Source organism: Palaemon carinicauda, chromosome 38 (assembly GCF_036898095.1).
Source record: "Palaemon carinicauda isolate YSFRI2023 chromosome 38, ASM3689809v2, whole genome shotgun sequence".
In the NCBI taxonomy this organism is placed as follows: Eukaryota; Metazoa; Arthropoda; class Malacostraca; order Decapoda; family Palaemonidae; genus Palaemon; species Palaemon carinicauda.
This window is the reverse complement of record NC_090762.1, coordinates 3,891,654-3,905,433: the sequence shown is the minus strand read 5'-3', so window position 1 is coordinate 3,905,433 and position 13,780 is coordinate 3,891,654. Positions and strand designations below refer to the sequence as shown.

The window sequence follows — 13,780 nt, the reverse complement described above, 5'->3', positions numbered from 1 at the left end:
GGCTAACATAAAGTTTCTTTTCAGCTTCTTAGTGTTTGGATACAAGACTTTAATGTCTACTTATTTTTTAGTTATTTTCGTCTTGTTTTTTTTTTTTCTTTATAAATCCGATTAACAATCCTTCAGAATAAATTTTCTATAGGATTTATAAAAACTTCTTGAGGTTATGTTTATTATTTTTTAGTCATAAATTGAATTATCTGAGACTAAGAATGGTATGAATTTGGTAATTGGAAATATTAAACAGTAATGAATAGTAAAACTTATCTTGACAACACCCTGGTAATGAGAGTATGGTAATTTGACACTGCATTGTATTTAAACTACTTATTGAAAATAATACACAAGATATTACATTACATTTATGATATTTCTTTATCATTTTAAGATTGTTCAAAGAGACTAGTCACATTTTAGATTCTCTTAGGACTTGCTTGAAATATATGCAACATCATCACTAGCTAAGCTACAACCTTAGTTTAAAAAGCATAATGCTTCAAGTGTCCCTGTGAGGAAAGGAAATAAGGAAATAGATATGCTATATATGAGAACTTATGAATAAAAAATATGAAATATTTCAAGATCATTAACAATGTTAAAATATATCTGTCATTTATAAACTATGAAACGAGATGTATGGCAACCCGTTCAACATAAATACACTAACAGCAAATTTGAACTTTAAGAACAAAAAATGTAAAGTATATACTGAATACGTAAAAGTTCGAGGAGGATAATGATAAAGTAGTTGCACCAAAGGGAATAGAAAAAATTAGAGGGCAGGAAACTATGGAAGTAAGGAGCATGTGGGGGCCTACAAAGAAGCTTGAAAATATTATTGCTTGAACACATCATTTGAGGTTTGGATGATCAAGAGATTACTCAATTTTCGTAATAAACATGCTCCAACAACATGTATTACTGTTGTTGATTAGTTTGTGTTAACCTAATGTTGTTTGGTAATTTATATACTAAGTGATTATCCTCAAATATTTGTCTTAGAAGATTATACTTCTTGAATCTTCATTGTTTTCCTCTCTTTTTCTGAATGAATTCTCTTGTTTCTCTTACGATTATTCTTTTTGAATACTACTACCATTGCTTTTATTATTCTGATCCTTACAAATGTAATGTATATCTAATGCTGCCTTTACTCTTCTAAATCCTTAAGAATGCAAGCATTCAACATTGCATTAACATATGCTTTTCTGGGTCGATCTGTGGCGCCGGGTGAAAAGAGTCCTTCTTATATACCTTTTCTGATAAAACCTTCCAATTATACCAGAGAAAGATAAAAGCATGGAATGCTGAGGTTACAACCCTCGCGCGAGCACCTTTAGGGTGTCGTGTATAAAGCAAAGGCGCGTGTAATCCACTATTCACAGGTTGTCTTCCATTTAGTTAATTCCTTCGTCAAAGGGATGGGCCGATACAAAGGCCCTTGCCAACCACCAGCGCCACACCACCCACGCCACGACGCGAGCGCCATCAGAACGACATCCTTCTTTTTGGAATACTAAGTGTTGATTTGTTTTGTGGTGCTCTCGGTCTTTTTTATCAATCGTGGATTTATTTTGTCATGTCCGAAGCTCCATCTTCACACATTCCAATGTTAAGTACCATAGTTTGTTTTGACAGTATTTTATTGTACCGGGCTTTTGTTTTATATCCAGTATAGTCTGTTTTATTATTCCCGTCTGGCCTTTCATGGCGGCCATTGTTTGTTCACTTGTTGGGAATTCATCTTTGTCTGCCCGTTTAGTACTCTGTCACTTAGGTTCTTGGTTAAGTCCCTGGCCTTATGCCTTTAGAACCGTTATTATTTTTATTTTTATTTTTTTGTGTATTTATGCTCATGGTACTTTTTGCTGGTAAGTCCAGCCTACGAACGAGATAGCGATTTAGCTTTGTATTTGTTTAGTGCCCGCCCCTCCGAGGCGTTCGTCACTCGACTGTGCTATTTATTTAAAGTTTTAGCAGATGCTATTCTTCGATCGTAGTGTTATATGGATGTACATTTTTATTTTATACGTTTATAATAGTGTTGTGTGATTTTTAGTCCTGTTTTTGTGTCCAAGAGAGCGAGAGATAGGGGTCCCCGTTTTCTGTTCGCAGTCACGAGTTACCCCTTTCTCTCGTTTTCTTTCTTTGCTCTGGTGGTTGAGCGGATTTCCCGTTTTCCGTTTTGTGCGTTCAACGGGTTCTCCCTCCCTCACCTCTCCCCCTCGGGGTGGATGATAACTTACGAGTTATTTATTTTTCGTGACTTTTCAATTGTTAGCGTTATTTTGGTCCGTGTTCGTCCTCTCCCCGTTACGGCTCGAGAGTAGTTTATGAACGTTTTCCACTCCGCCTTGAGTTCTACTCCGGCTTGAGGGATTCTCAATGACTTTCGTTCTATTGTTATATTTATATATTGTTTACTACATGGGACGGGCTTCATATTGTTTAGATACGACCCTCCGGTGGCCCTTACTGCGGTCTCAGGCCACGGCCATATCCACAATAGCCATTGTTATTACAATTGTGTTTTTATTCACAATAATTATTCAGGACCTTTCTTCTCCCTCCGGCCTCACCGGAGGTTGTAAATACGCTTTGCTATGATCTAAGTCTTAGCCTTTAGCTGCGGCTTGGCTTTTATATCTTCACAATTGAATTATTAGCCACAATTGAATTATTCAGGGTATCTCATTATCCTCCGGCGTCACCGGAGGTCGCCCATACACTTCACACTTATATTTGCCTTGCCTTTGGCTAAGACGGCATTATTCAGGACATCTCATTACGCTCCGGCTTCACCGGAGGTCGCCCATACACTTAACACTTATATTTGCCTTGCCTTTAGCTAAGGCTGGTGTTTATATTTATTTTAAGGGCATGTCACTGCTTCCCCGACCCTCGCAGGTCGGCAGATTGCTTTAAGTTATTTATCCTTATGTCATTAACAGACATTAGGTAAATTACAAATATACAAACATTTGGATACTATAGTGCCAACAATGGTTTTGGCCGAATAGCGATTTAAACGTTTGCGATTTAGTCTGTTAGTTTGTACTCGCCCCAGGAAGGCTCGATTTAGACTATATCCTTATTTATTGGTTACGTTGTCGTTATTCTTCGTTTTTGGTTATTACAATGACTAAAAATGAAAAAGGAAAAAATAAAAATAAAATAAAAACAATCAGTTTTATTTTACTTTCCTTATATTATTGTGTGATGTTAGCTTTTATTATGTAACCTTGAGAGTGAGAACATAAGGTGCTCGTTTATTAGCTCGAGTAAGGGAGGTGATTTTCCCGTTCTCCGTTTTTATACGTTCACGAGTTATTCAGGCCTCCTCTTATTATCAGAGTTGATGATAGTACGTTTAATGTTATACACGTTTTATTGATGTGGTTACTGTTAATATAGCTAACACTATTAGTAGGAACGTTGGTGTATGAGTCATTAATTGGGTTCGATTTATACCGACACCCTTAGCTCCGCCTTGAGTTATGTTTAGCTCCGCCTTGAGTTATACGCCGCTATAATGGATACTCATTGGGTGAGAACTAGTCAGATATTTGGAGTGCAACGGTGAAATCCGGCACTCAGACTCCGGCTGAGACCTTTTTGCACACGAACCTTTGTCATGTTTGATCTCAATTACACTTTTCCGGCCCCTTTTTTCATCGAATCTCCGGCTACGCTGGAGATAACTCAAACATTCATTGAGGTTAATGGTATCATACCGGTGACGGTCACGATCTCACGGGGACTAGCCTTTGCTACCGGATCTCCCATACAAACAGTGATCAAGCAGACGTCCAGAACCGGAGTTAACAATGTGATACCGATGAGGATTTCACAGTTTCATTATTACGGTCCCTTTTTCATCGAATATCCGGCTTCACTGGAGATAACACAGACATTCAGGTTTAGAGAATGTTATCGTACCGATGAGGATCACGTTTTCACGTTGCCGGACCTTTGTCACTGGTTCTCCGGTACAAACTGAGATCAATCAGACGCTCAGAATCAGGGTATGAACCCTTTTTCATGAATTATCACAATATCGTCATTACGATTCTTTTTCATCGAATCTCCGGCTTAACCGGATATCGTACAGGCGATCAGCATTGAGGTTAATATTAGATTTCCTCTGGTTCACGTTGTCACTATGACGGACCTTTGTTTGTACCGGGGATGGTTACCGGAGATCCGGTACAGTCGGAGATCACTCAGACCACGGGTGGCCAATCTTTTGTTTTACCTGTAAAAAAAAAAAAAAAAAAAAAAAAAATTATTTATGAACGTAACTATGCCTATATTTATGCATGTATTTAATTCTAACTATGTATAAATATGGATAAATATCCATACAACATCGTGTTCAAATAGAATTAAATTAATTATGCCTATATTTATGCATGTATTTAATTCTAACTATGTATAATTATGGATAAATATCCATACAACATCGTGTTCAAATAGAATTAAATTAATTATGCCTATATTTATGCATGTATTTAATTCTAACTATGTATAAATATGGATAAATATCCATACAACATCGTGTTCAAATAGAATTAAATTAATTATGCCTATATTTATGCATATTCAATCCTAACTGTCTAAATATGGCTAAATATCCATACAACATAGTGTTCAAATAGAAATACATTAATTATGCCTATATTTATGCATAGTCAATTCTAACTATGTCTAGATATGGATAAATATCCATACAACATAGTGTTCATATAGAAATAAATTTCCACCCAGTGGCGAATGCGCCAACAGTGTCACATTTCATGAATACAAGTGTCGCACTATACCCCAGAAGATAATACATTAAATAACTTGTCTTTAAAATGGCTTTTTAAGAGTATACAGCTGATCCCAGCCTGTGAATAGGATCGCTAACCAAAGTTCAAGGAACATCCAGACTTATGTCCCCTTTGTGTTACAGAAGGTTCGCCTGCATGGTTCCCATCAGGATGATGATGATTCTCTCTGGCCTGCAAAGAGAGGCTCTCCACCCTTGGGTATCGAAGTTGGGAAGGAATGCTCCATCTAGAGGTCCCTATCTCCTCGGAGTGTCCTCTCTAAGGTTGGACAACGACCCCATGGACGGGCAGGTATGTGGGGATGAGTTTTGAGCCTTCAGCTTTGCAATTACCTACGTCACCGACCTAGGACCATTAAAGGATCCTAATGTTCAGGTTACCCTGCATAAACGGTGACGGCTAAAAGCAACACATTCTAAGGAAATCCAAGGGGCTATGACGAGCTCTAAGGTATGGTGGTGAGTCAGTGCCGTTCAGGAACTCGGATATAGGTGGTACCATAAATCTGGAGGGCATAGACGTCCTCCCTCTGGGGGACCTAGATTTTACTCCCAGGTACTAGAATTCCCATTCAACGGATTCGTTCGATTGAAAGAGATTGCCTTGGTTAGATTAGACAAGGTACCGAAGGTAACGGTATTATTTCCTAAAGGGCAGGCCCGATCTGTCTGGACCAGGATGTTGTCAGCCTGGGGGGTACGATAATTCCAGGCTCTGCCCTTCCAGTTCGACCTACACGTTTGTTGGTCTGATCGGGTCAGTTGTGGGAAGTACGTTCTGTCTGAGACCTCTATCAGACAGGAATTGATAGTCGGTTTCCCACTCGTCATCACAGCCTTCCTCTGGTTCGACGATTTTGTATCTGACCCCCCATCATCAGGTGGTCTACCTCACTGATTCCCCAGGTACACAGCCCAACTCCGTTGGGATGTTTTGCCTGCATGCAGCCCTAGATCCGAACCCTCAGGCTCCTTTCATGGACACCAGAGAGGAAGCTACAGGAGTAGAAGACAGTCCCGATATCAAGGCGGACCTAGGAAAAAGGGGGCTCGGAGAAGGGAAGGACCTAGATTCACTCCCTCACAACGCGGTGGTCCTGGTAGAGGGAAGACTTTACCACTTTCGTGACCATTGGACTCGGTCTGTGGGATCATAGCATAGTCTCTAACGGTTTGAGATGAAAATGGCCTCAAGGTCCTCCTCCTCCGCCAGTGACCTTCTCCCAGAAATACACTCCCGTCCTGAAAGAGTACACCACAGGGTTACTCAAGAAAAAGCAATCAAACGACTATCTCTTAGGTATGGACCTTACTTCCCCGTGGGACCGTCACCACCTCTGTCGATCTTACCGACCGCTATTAGCTTGCGCCTATAGCTCGAAACTTCTCTTCTTATCTGGGTTTCCACCTAAGCAGGAAAGCCTTTGTGTTCAAGACATGCCCTTCGGCCTCAACATTGATCCCAGGATATTCACGAAACTGGGAGAGGCAGTGTTAGAACAACTCAGGAACCAAGAGATACAGATCATTGCTTATCTGGCCGGTTGGCTCATTTGGGCCCGGCCGGCCATAGAAGGTAACAGAGCTACGAAGGAATTTCTTCGATCGCTCGACAACCTGTGATTTCGGGTCAATCTCCATAAGTCTCGCCTGCGACCATCAGGCCACTTAGAATGGTTAGCCATTCAGTGGGACCTTTTGAAGCACACGCTGTCTCTCCCTTCCAAAAGTAAGAGGAATAGGTTCCAAGATCAAGAATTTCTCAAGCACAAACAGGTGTCCAAAGAGCCTAGAAAGTATCCTCGGCCTTTCCCAATTCACTTCAGTAACAGATCTCCTAATAAAAGCCAAACTCAAGACATCAATCGATTTTGGAGAAAGAGAGCTACAGTACCTATAAGAAGACAAGGTCTCGAAGATCCCCTCTGTCGGGAAAATGAGACTACGCCCATGGTCCGAACCGAAGAACCTCTCCAAAGCGGTTCCTCTACAATTCCCACCTCCACAAGTGACATTCCATTCAGCCGTGTCTCTAAGTGGATGGGGGGATTTCTCCGAACATCAGATGTTTCAGGTTCTTGGTCACTAGCCATGAAACAGTCCCATATCAATGTTCTCGAAGCCATGGCAGTGTTCTTGACCCTGAAGAGAGAGACTCCTCCGAGGTCGACCCACATCAGAGTAGTGTCAGACAGCACAGACGTGGTACACTACGGAAACAGGGGAGGATCCAAGTCACCCAACCTGAATCAGGTCCTGGTCACTTTCTTCGCCTGGGCAACAGAAAAGAACTGGTTCCTGTCAGCACCTCACCTAGCGGGAGGCCAGGGTGTGAGAACGGGCTCACTATCCAGGACGAGTTCCCTGGAGTCAGAATTTCACTCCGGTGGATACTCAGGTTCGTTCCAGGCATCCAGGTAGATCTATTCACATCTCAGATCAATCACAAACTTCCTTGTTATGTGACCCCAATCCTGCACCCTCGGGCTCATGCCATGGACGCATTACCCCGGGATTGGAACCATTAGAGGAAGATTTCCCTATCTCTCCCAGTGAATCTTCTAAAAACTTTAACACCGACTGCGCTCCTTCCGGGGCGCAGTGGTTTTAGTACCACCTCACTGCCCAAGAACAGTTGGTTTCCTCTCCTCCTCGAGTGGAAACTCCGTCCCATCCGGATTCCGTTCCTCAAACTGACCCGAGTATTCCAAACTCACTGTGTCGGATTACTCAAGGATGTCCAAAACCCTAACTTTGTGGACTACAGGAAGTTGGCAGCTCGTAGAGACTCGAACATTGAACCGGAAAACGATTTCTTCATCGAATCAGTCAAAAGGGACTCGACAATTCGCCAATATGATTCGGCCGTTAACCCCCAAAATAGGTGGTCCCCTTGGAAAGTTATTCCTCTTCTCCAAGATACTTTTCTATGTCCGGTCACCACTCTCAGGGCCTTTTTAGCCACGACTGCTACCCGATTGTCTGGCCCCTTGTTTATCAGGGAACAAGGAGGTACCATTCCCATACGTGGTATTAGGCTATAGATCCTATACTTCGTTTGACAAGCCAATCCGGGATCATTTCCCCCAGAAGATGGACTTTGATGACCTTATAAAGTTCACGGGTTGGGAATCTCCTATGGTCTTCAAACGCCACTATCTAATGAACTTACAGGCTCTTAAATACCCAACAGTTGCAGCTGGGAGCCGTATCTCTCCCCAGTGATCTTTTGTTCTTCCTTTCATCCATCTCTTTTCTTCTCCCTCCTACCCGCCACTCGCACCACGACGCCGCTTCCTTGGTAGTTCGTTAGCCCTAAGTTTATTACATATTAGGTTATGTTTGTAACTATTATTGATTACCGTTGTTACAGGGTTGGGATATTCTTAGCCATGTCAGTTTTGTAGCATGTTTCCTCTGATACTCGGAGGCTTCCCTGTTATCATGTTTGTTTACCTTAATTATTTATGATTTTCTTTACATGGTGTTGTTTCTCTCCCCTCATTAAATTAGTTATTGTTGGGCTTGGAAGGCATTCTCTGGTACATTTTCACCCGGCGCCACAGATCGACCCAGAAAAGGGATTTTGACGAAGGAAAAATCTATTTCTGGGGAGAGACCTGTGGCGCCCGGTGAAACCCTTCCCCTTTATTTTACACAATCCCACCCTTTCCTTTCCAAGCCATCATGGCCAATACAGAAGGATGTTGTTCAGATGGCGCTCGCGTCGTGGCGTGGGTGGTGTGGCGCTGGTGGTTGGCAAGGGCCTTTGTATCGGCCCATCCCTTTGACGAAGGAATTAACTAAATGGAAGACAACCTGTGAATAGTGGATTACACGCGCCTTTGCTTTATACACGACACCCTAAAGGTGCTCGCGCGAGGGTTGTAACCTCAGCATTCCATGCTTTTATCTTTCTCTGGTATAATTGGAAGGTTTTATCAGAAAAGGTATATAAGAAGGACTCTTTTCACCGGGCGCCACAGGTCTCTCCCCAGAAATAGATTTTTCCTTCGTCAAAATCCCTTTTGTAATGTTCATCTTTATTCTCTACTTACCAAAGATATTTTACTTATTTTGAGGCCTGCCTTTGAGGTTTCAGAAACAAAAAGTCTTGCCATATTACTAATTATTTTTCATACTGACACAGATTTACTTGTGCCACATTGAACATGCAATGTTTGTTTTGTCACTGTGTAAGGTGTTATTTTGAAGCTGTTTTGTCTTGTACGAAACCCTTTTGCATGTTGGAGATATCTTAAATAGTTCATTCTGAGCTTTTGAAATTTCATTGTGAGTTCATAAATAATTTTCTTTATGTACAATTTCTGGTGATTATTCAAGGTAAACTGGAATAATTTCCAGTAATTGATCCCTTAAATTTTTGTTTTATTTGTTATATCTTTCTATTCTGAGGAAATTAGCCTTATCCTGTAAAAAAAGTTATTTAAGACATTGTGTTCTTATCTTAATCATGGTGTTAAAGTCTTGCATTTTTATTAACTGTGAACCAGTTCCGTACTCTTGATTCTTAATATTTAAGGCAATTTTTTTAGTGGTTTAATTGCCTCAAATTCCTCAGTAAGTTCTGACACTATCTAAACTGGAACTAAAAAAGTAGATACTGAAATTATGAATAATATTATTAAATTTTCAAGGAATTAATAAGTGCGGCTCTTTTGCTTCAAGTATTCGTCTTGACTTTGTTTTAATGGTCAAGTACATTCCTTTGTATACAGTATTAGTAATTTTGCAAATTAACCAATAAGTAAAATTGCATGTAGGCTACTGATTTCTGCAGTAATTGCAATGGCTTGCCTTGATAACTCTTAAGAAATTTACTCCTTGTATCTACTGAAGTAAATAGAAAGTTGCAAAGACCTCACAATGAAAATTTCACAAGCCTGTTCAAAGTTTTCAAAGGGCATCTTGCATTTGTCTTGGATGAGATTTTCATGGTTATTTGTCTATTTTTTAATGCTGACTCAGGAGTGGAATTCTGTAAGTTATATATCGTAAAATAGTTGTTCGGTTCAAGAACCGAGCGTCAGTAGGAATACTTTTAGTTCATCAATAAGTAGTTTAGCCTTGCTATGAACATTGCATTATATATGAATATTAGATACACACAGCAAAAATAACTTTTGCTTGTGATGCTAAAAACTGCTTCAAAGAAGTTTTTGTATACTACATAACTGAATATATGAATATACTGTACTACATAGTACATTCCATAATAGGTAATCCATAGCACTGTAGTTAATGAGGGAAATCTACTCCTTAGAACTGATTTAATTTGGGTTTCCTGATAATGTTGAATAAAGGATGGCGACACCTTTTTTTGTGACATTATTCAAACCAGAGGTGGATGTTTATCTGGGATTCAGGAACATTTTAGATGAAGTTAAGCTAATAATACACTTTACATCCACAGGACATTGGATATGGCTCCGTCAGAAGTAGGATGAGCGAGAATTCCGACTCCAGTAGAAATTTGGAGAACATTGAATGGGAATCACGTCAGAAAATCCCCAATGCAGACATCAAGATCCATGTGCCAGAATGGGTAAGTCGTGTATACCAACTTTCATGGTTTTACTGATAACCTCAAATCTTATAAAATTTAAGGATTCTTCAGCAGAGGAAATAATACTTGTACTGTATATCAATTTTATATTATTTGTAAACGGTACCAAGTCAGTGACTTTATTGAAAAGGTCAATCTATCTGGATCTTTTTTGATTTACTGCTTGTATATACCCAAGTATTTACAGGTAAATAAACTTTTGGACTTAAAGGAAATATATTCGAGGAATATCACGAACCTGCGTTCATTATGCAAAGTGGTGGTTATTGTTCATGATTACCTATAATGGAATCTGGTTAATCTGTTCTATGATCTGCAGATATGTAATCCATGATAGTAAGGTCTCTTGAAAAGATCATTGTTACCCTTGTACAGTATGCACTTCAAGATCTACCTTCAGTTTATGTATATATACATCCTATGAAATATAAGCCATTGTTTCAACAAATGGATTAAGCTATTTTCCTATGTTTTGGAATAATTGTTAAATCTAAACAGACCAATGCCATTGTAACTAGTAAATAAGGCTTATGCATTCTGGCAGCATTTTCTGTGGCCCAATCTTTCATCTATCATAGTGTTCTAGAGTATTAAACTATGTTGTTACCCCTGGATGACTCTTTAGCAAACTCTAACAATATTTTTCACATTTATGTTTTCAAACAGCATGAGTGCCACTAATGCATTTCTCTTTTCTTATGATACAGTTAGGGATCTATCAAATTTTCCTTGTTTTTCCAACTTACTTGTTGAGTAACTGTTGTTGACAAAGGCTTATTTTACTTTTCCTTTCTTGGTGTGAAGGGTTTTTATTTCATTTATTCCATCTAATACACATTTTGGGTTTATTGAGAAGCTCATTACTTGTGTATTTCCATTTCTAATTTACCATCTTGTTACTGAGTTAATTATGCCTTGTATATGTTAAGTACATGGGATTGTTGTGATTATAGTATTCTACCGAGACAGTGATAGTATCGTTGCAGTGTGAAGGCCTCTGAAGGCCTGTATTAGATTATAATCTCTGGTATGAGAACAAGACCTTTATAGAAGAGCAATTCTTTATCTATGTCAATGTCTCTTTATTCCATCTTTTTGGCATCGAGGAAATTCCTCACAAGTACCACAGAAATTACCTGTTTAGCATGATTAAGGTTCCATTGATCTTAGAATGATGCCTTAAAACCCTTGGTCATTTGTCTTAATGTGTCAAAGGTATTTGCTTGTTGGCCCAGGGCTACATTTCCACATTCCTATAGGCACCAGTGAAGTGACAAGTACCTTCAGAAGGGGAATGTGGCGTCTATCAACTCAAAGGATACTCATCATCAGCTTTATTCTTATCATTTCTTTCCATTATTTATGAAACAAGACCTCATAAAATTGTCTTTCTTTGTCGGATGACCAGGAATGAGGTACCTCAAACCCAGACCCTGAAGGGGATCATGTTTTCTCCATCCTGTTTGAAAACTTCTCCCTAAAGAGATAGACAAGTGGACCAATAGCAGAGGCCTAGTATCTTTATGTAATGTACACAAATCCAATGTCTAAAAGGGTTCCAGCATCAATACAGGGTATTAGAATGGTTATATGTTCCCTTGGCCAAATCTGAAACTGTTCATGGAGAAAGCATTCAAGAAAAAAGTACTACTTAAAGTTCTACAAACAACAGGTTGAAATAGAACCTAAGATCCTTTTTTAAGATCATGGAATTAGGGAATGAAGGTATCAAAAGATTTCATTTAGACTGATCCTCACTGGAAGATGATGTCTAACTGTTGGTCTTCTCTAATGGTATATTTTTTTAGGGCACTGATGTCTTATGAGGTGTCCTTTTGACCTTTACCTGCATTGGTTAATGTCTATGGCTATTTATTTGTTCAGTTCTCGAATGGTATATTTTCTAGGGCACTAATGACTCTTACAAGGTGTCCTTTTGACCTTTAACTGCATTGGTTAATGCGTATGGCTATTTGTTTCCTTTGGTCTCTTGTGACCTAACAAATCAACTTCTTTAACTATGCTTTGCTCTAATATTGACATTCATTTAATTCTCAAGTCAATCCCCAAAGAAATCCAGAAATGCAACTCATTGGTTGTGGAAATGTTGCCCTGACATTAGATTTTTTACCAAGTTGTTAAGTCATTGCGCTATTATTTTCAAAGGAATACTGAAATTACTTAGTCCTCCATTTAGCATTTTAGCTTGTTTGTTTTTTACTTGGCCAATTTGGGGATAAACACTTTTGTCCACTTTTGCTGGAAACAGGCAAGACAGACTAGTGTTTATCTGGCTGTGAACTGTACAAAGAATCTTTTGGTTAAAGAGGCAGTTCTTTCCGTAAAGGGAGAAGGTATTCGTGTTACCTCCGGCTGTATCCTTTTGCGTATAGCAACTATCTTTTGGTGTGATCAGTCATCCTACTACCAAATTGTCCTTTTTACGTAAGGTGAACAGATATGCATTAAAAATAGTAAAATCTGAGGACATTATGCTGGTGATTCTGAAACGAAAGAATGTACTTTGGATTTCGTCAAATGTATTATCTACTCGCTTGCTTGCTTACCTTCCTACCTACCTACTTACTTACTTACTTACTTACTTACTTACTTACTTACTTCATGCATAACGCAGAGCCCTACAAGATAAATTTATCTCATCTTAAGTATTTTGTGTATCACACAGCATAATGTATGTTGATTGTTAAATTACCAAAATTTCGTTAAAAGATAAAGAAAAAATACTGAACATTGGTGAATTTGAAATGCTGTGATGATTGTTAAGTTTTAGATTCAATATGAAATATAAAGCTTGGAATTAATTTTTGAATAAGAATTGTTTGGTTATAAACATTCTTCTTCTTCGTGGTTTGGATACTTTAGAATAGAGTGTCATAAGAGGAAAGATATTTAATTGGTTTTGACATCTTAAATTTATTACGTTTTGTGAATCAATGAATGTTGTCTACCGTTATATATTACTTTATTTTACTTTACTTTGATGGCTGCTTTTCCGGTCCCATACAGCAAGGGAACCCAACTCTCTACAGAACCTCCACTGTCGTTTTACCTTGTTCGTTCACAGTATTCATCTTTTCAAGTCACATATTGTTCATTTACTGTTAAATCGTCACTGTCAAAAGACTCATGAAATAAGAAAGTCTTCAGTTTCCTCTTGAAAGCCTTAATTTCTTCAATCATTCGAATGTTTCATGGGAGCTTATTTTATAGTCTCGGGGCTGCATACTTAAAGGCTCTGGAGCCTAAAGTAGACATGATTCTAGGTTCCAACAGTTTGAAGCCATCTGTAACAATTCTCATGTTGACACGATTTGTTGGCTGCGCAATATGTAGCAATTCTC

The 13,780-nt window shown here is 39.0% G+C and overlaps 1 pseudogene; it reads left to right on the top strand.

Annotated features, from left to right (window-relative positions):
• The window catches only part of LOC137630037 (unconventional myosin-Va-like), a 173,540-nt pseudogene that overhangs the window by 106,862 nt on the left and 52,898 nt on the right, over nt 1-13,780 (top strand).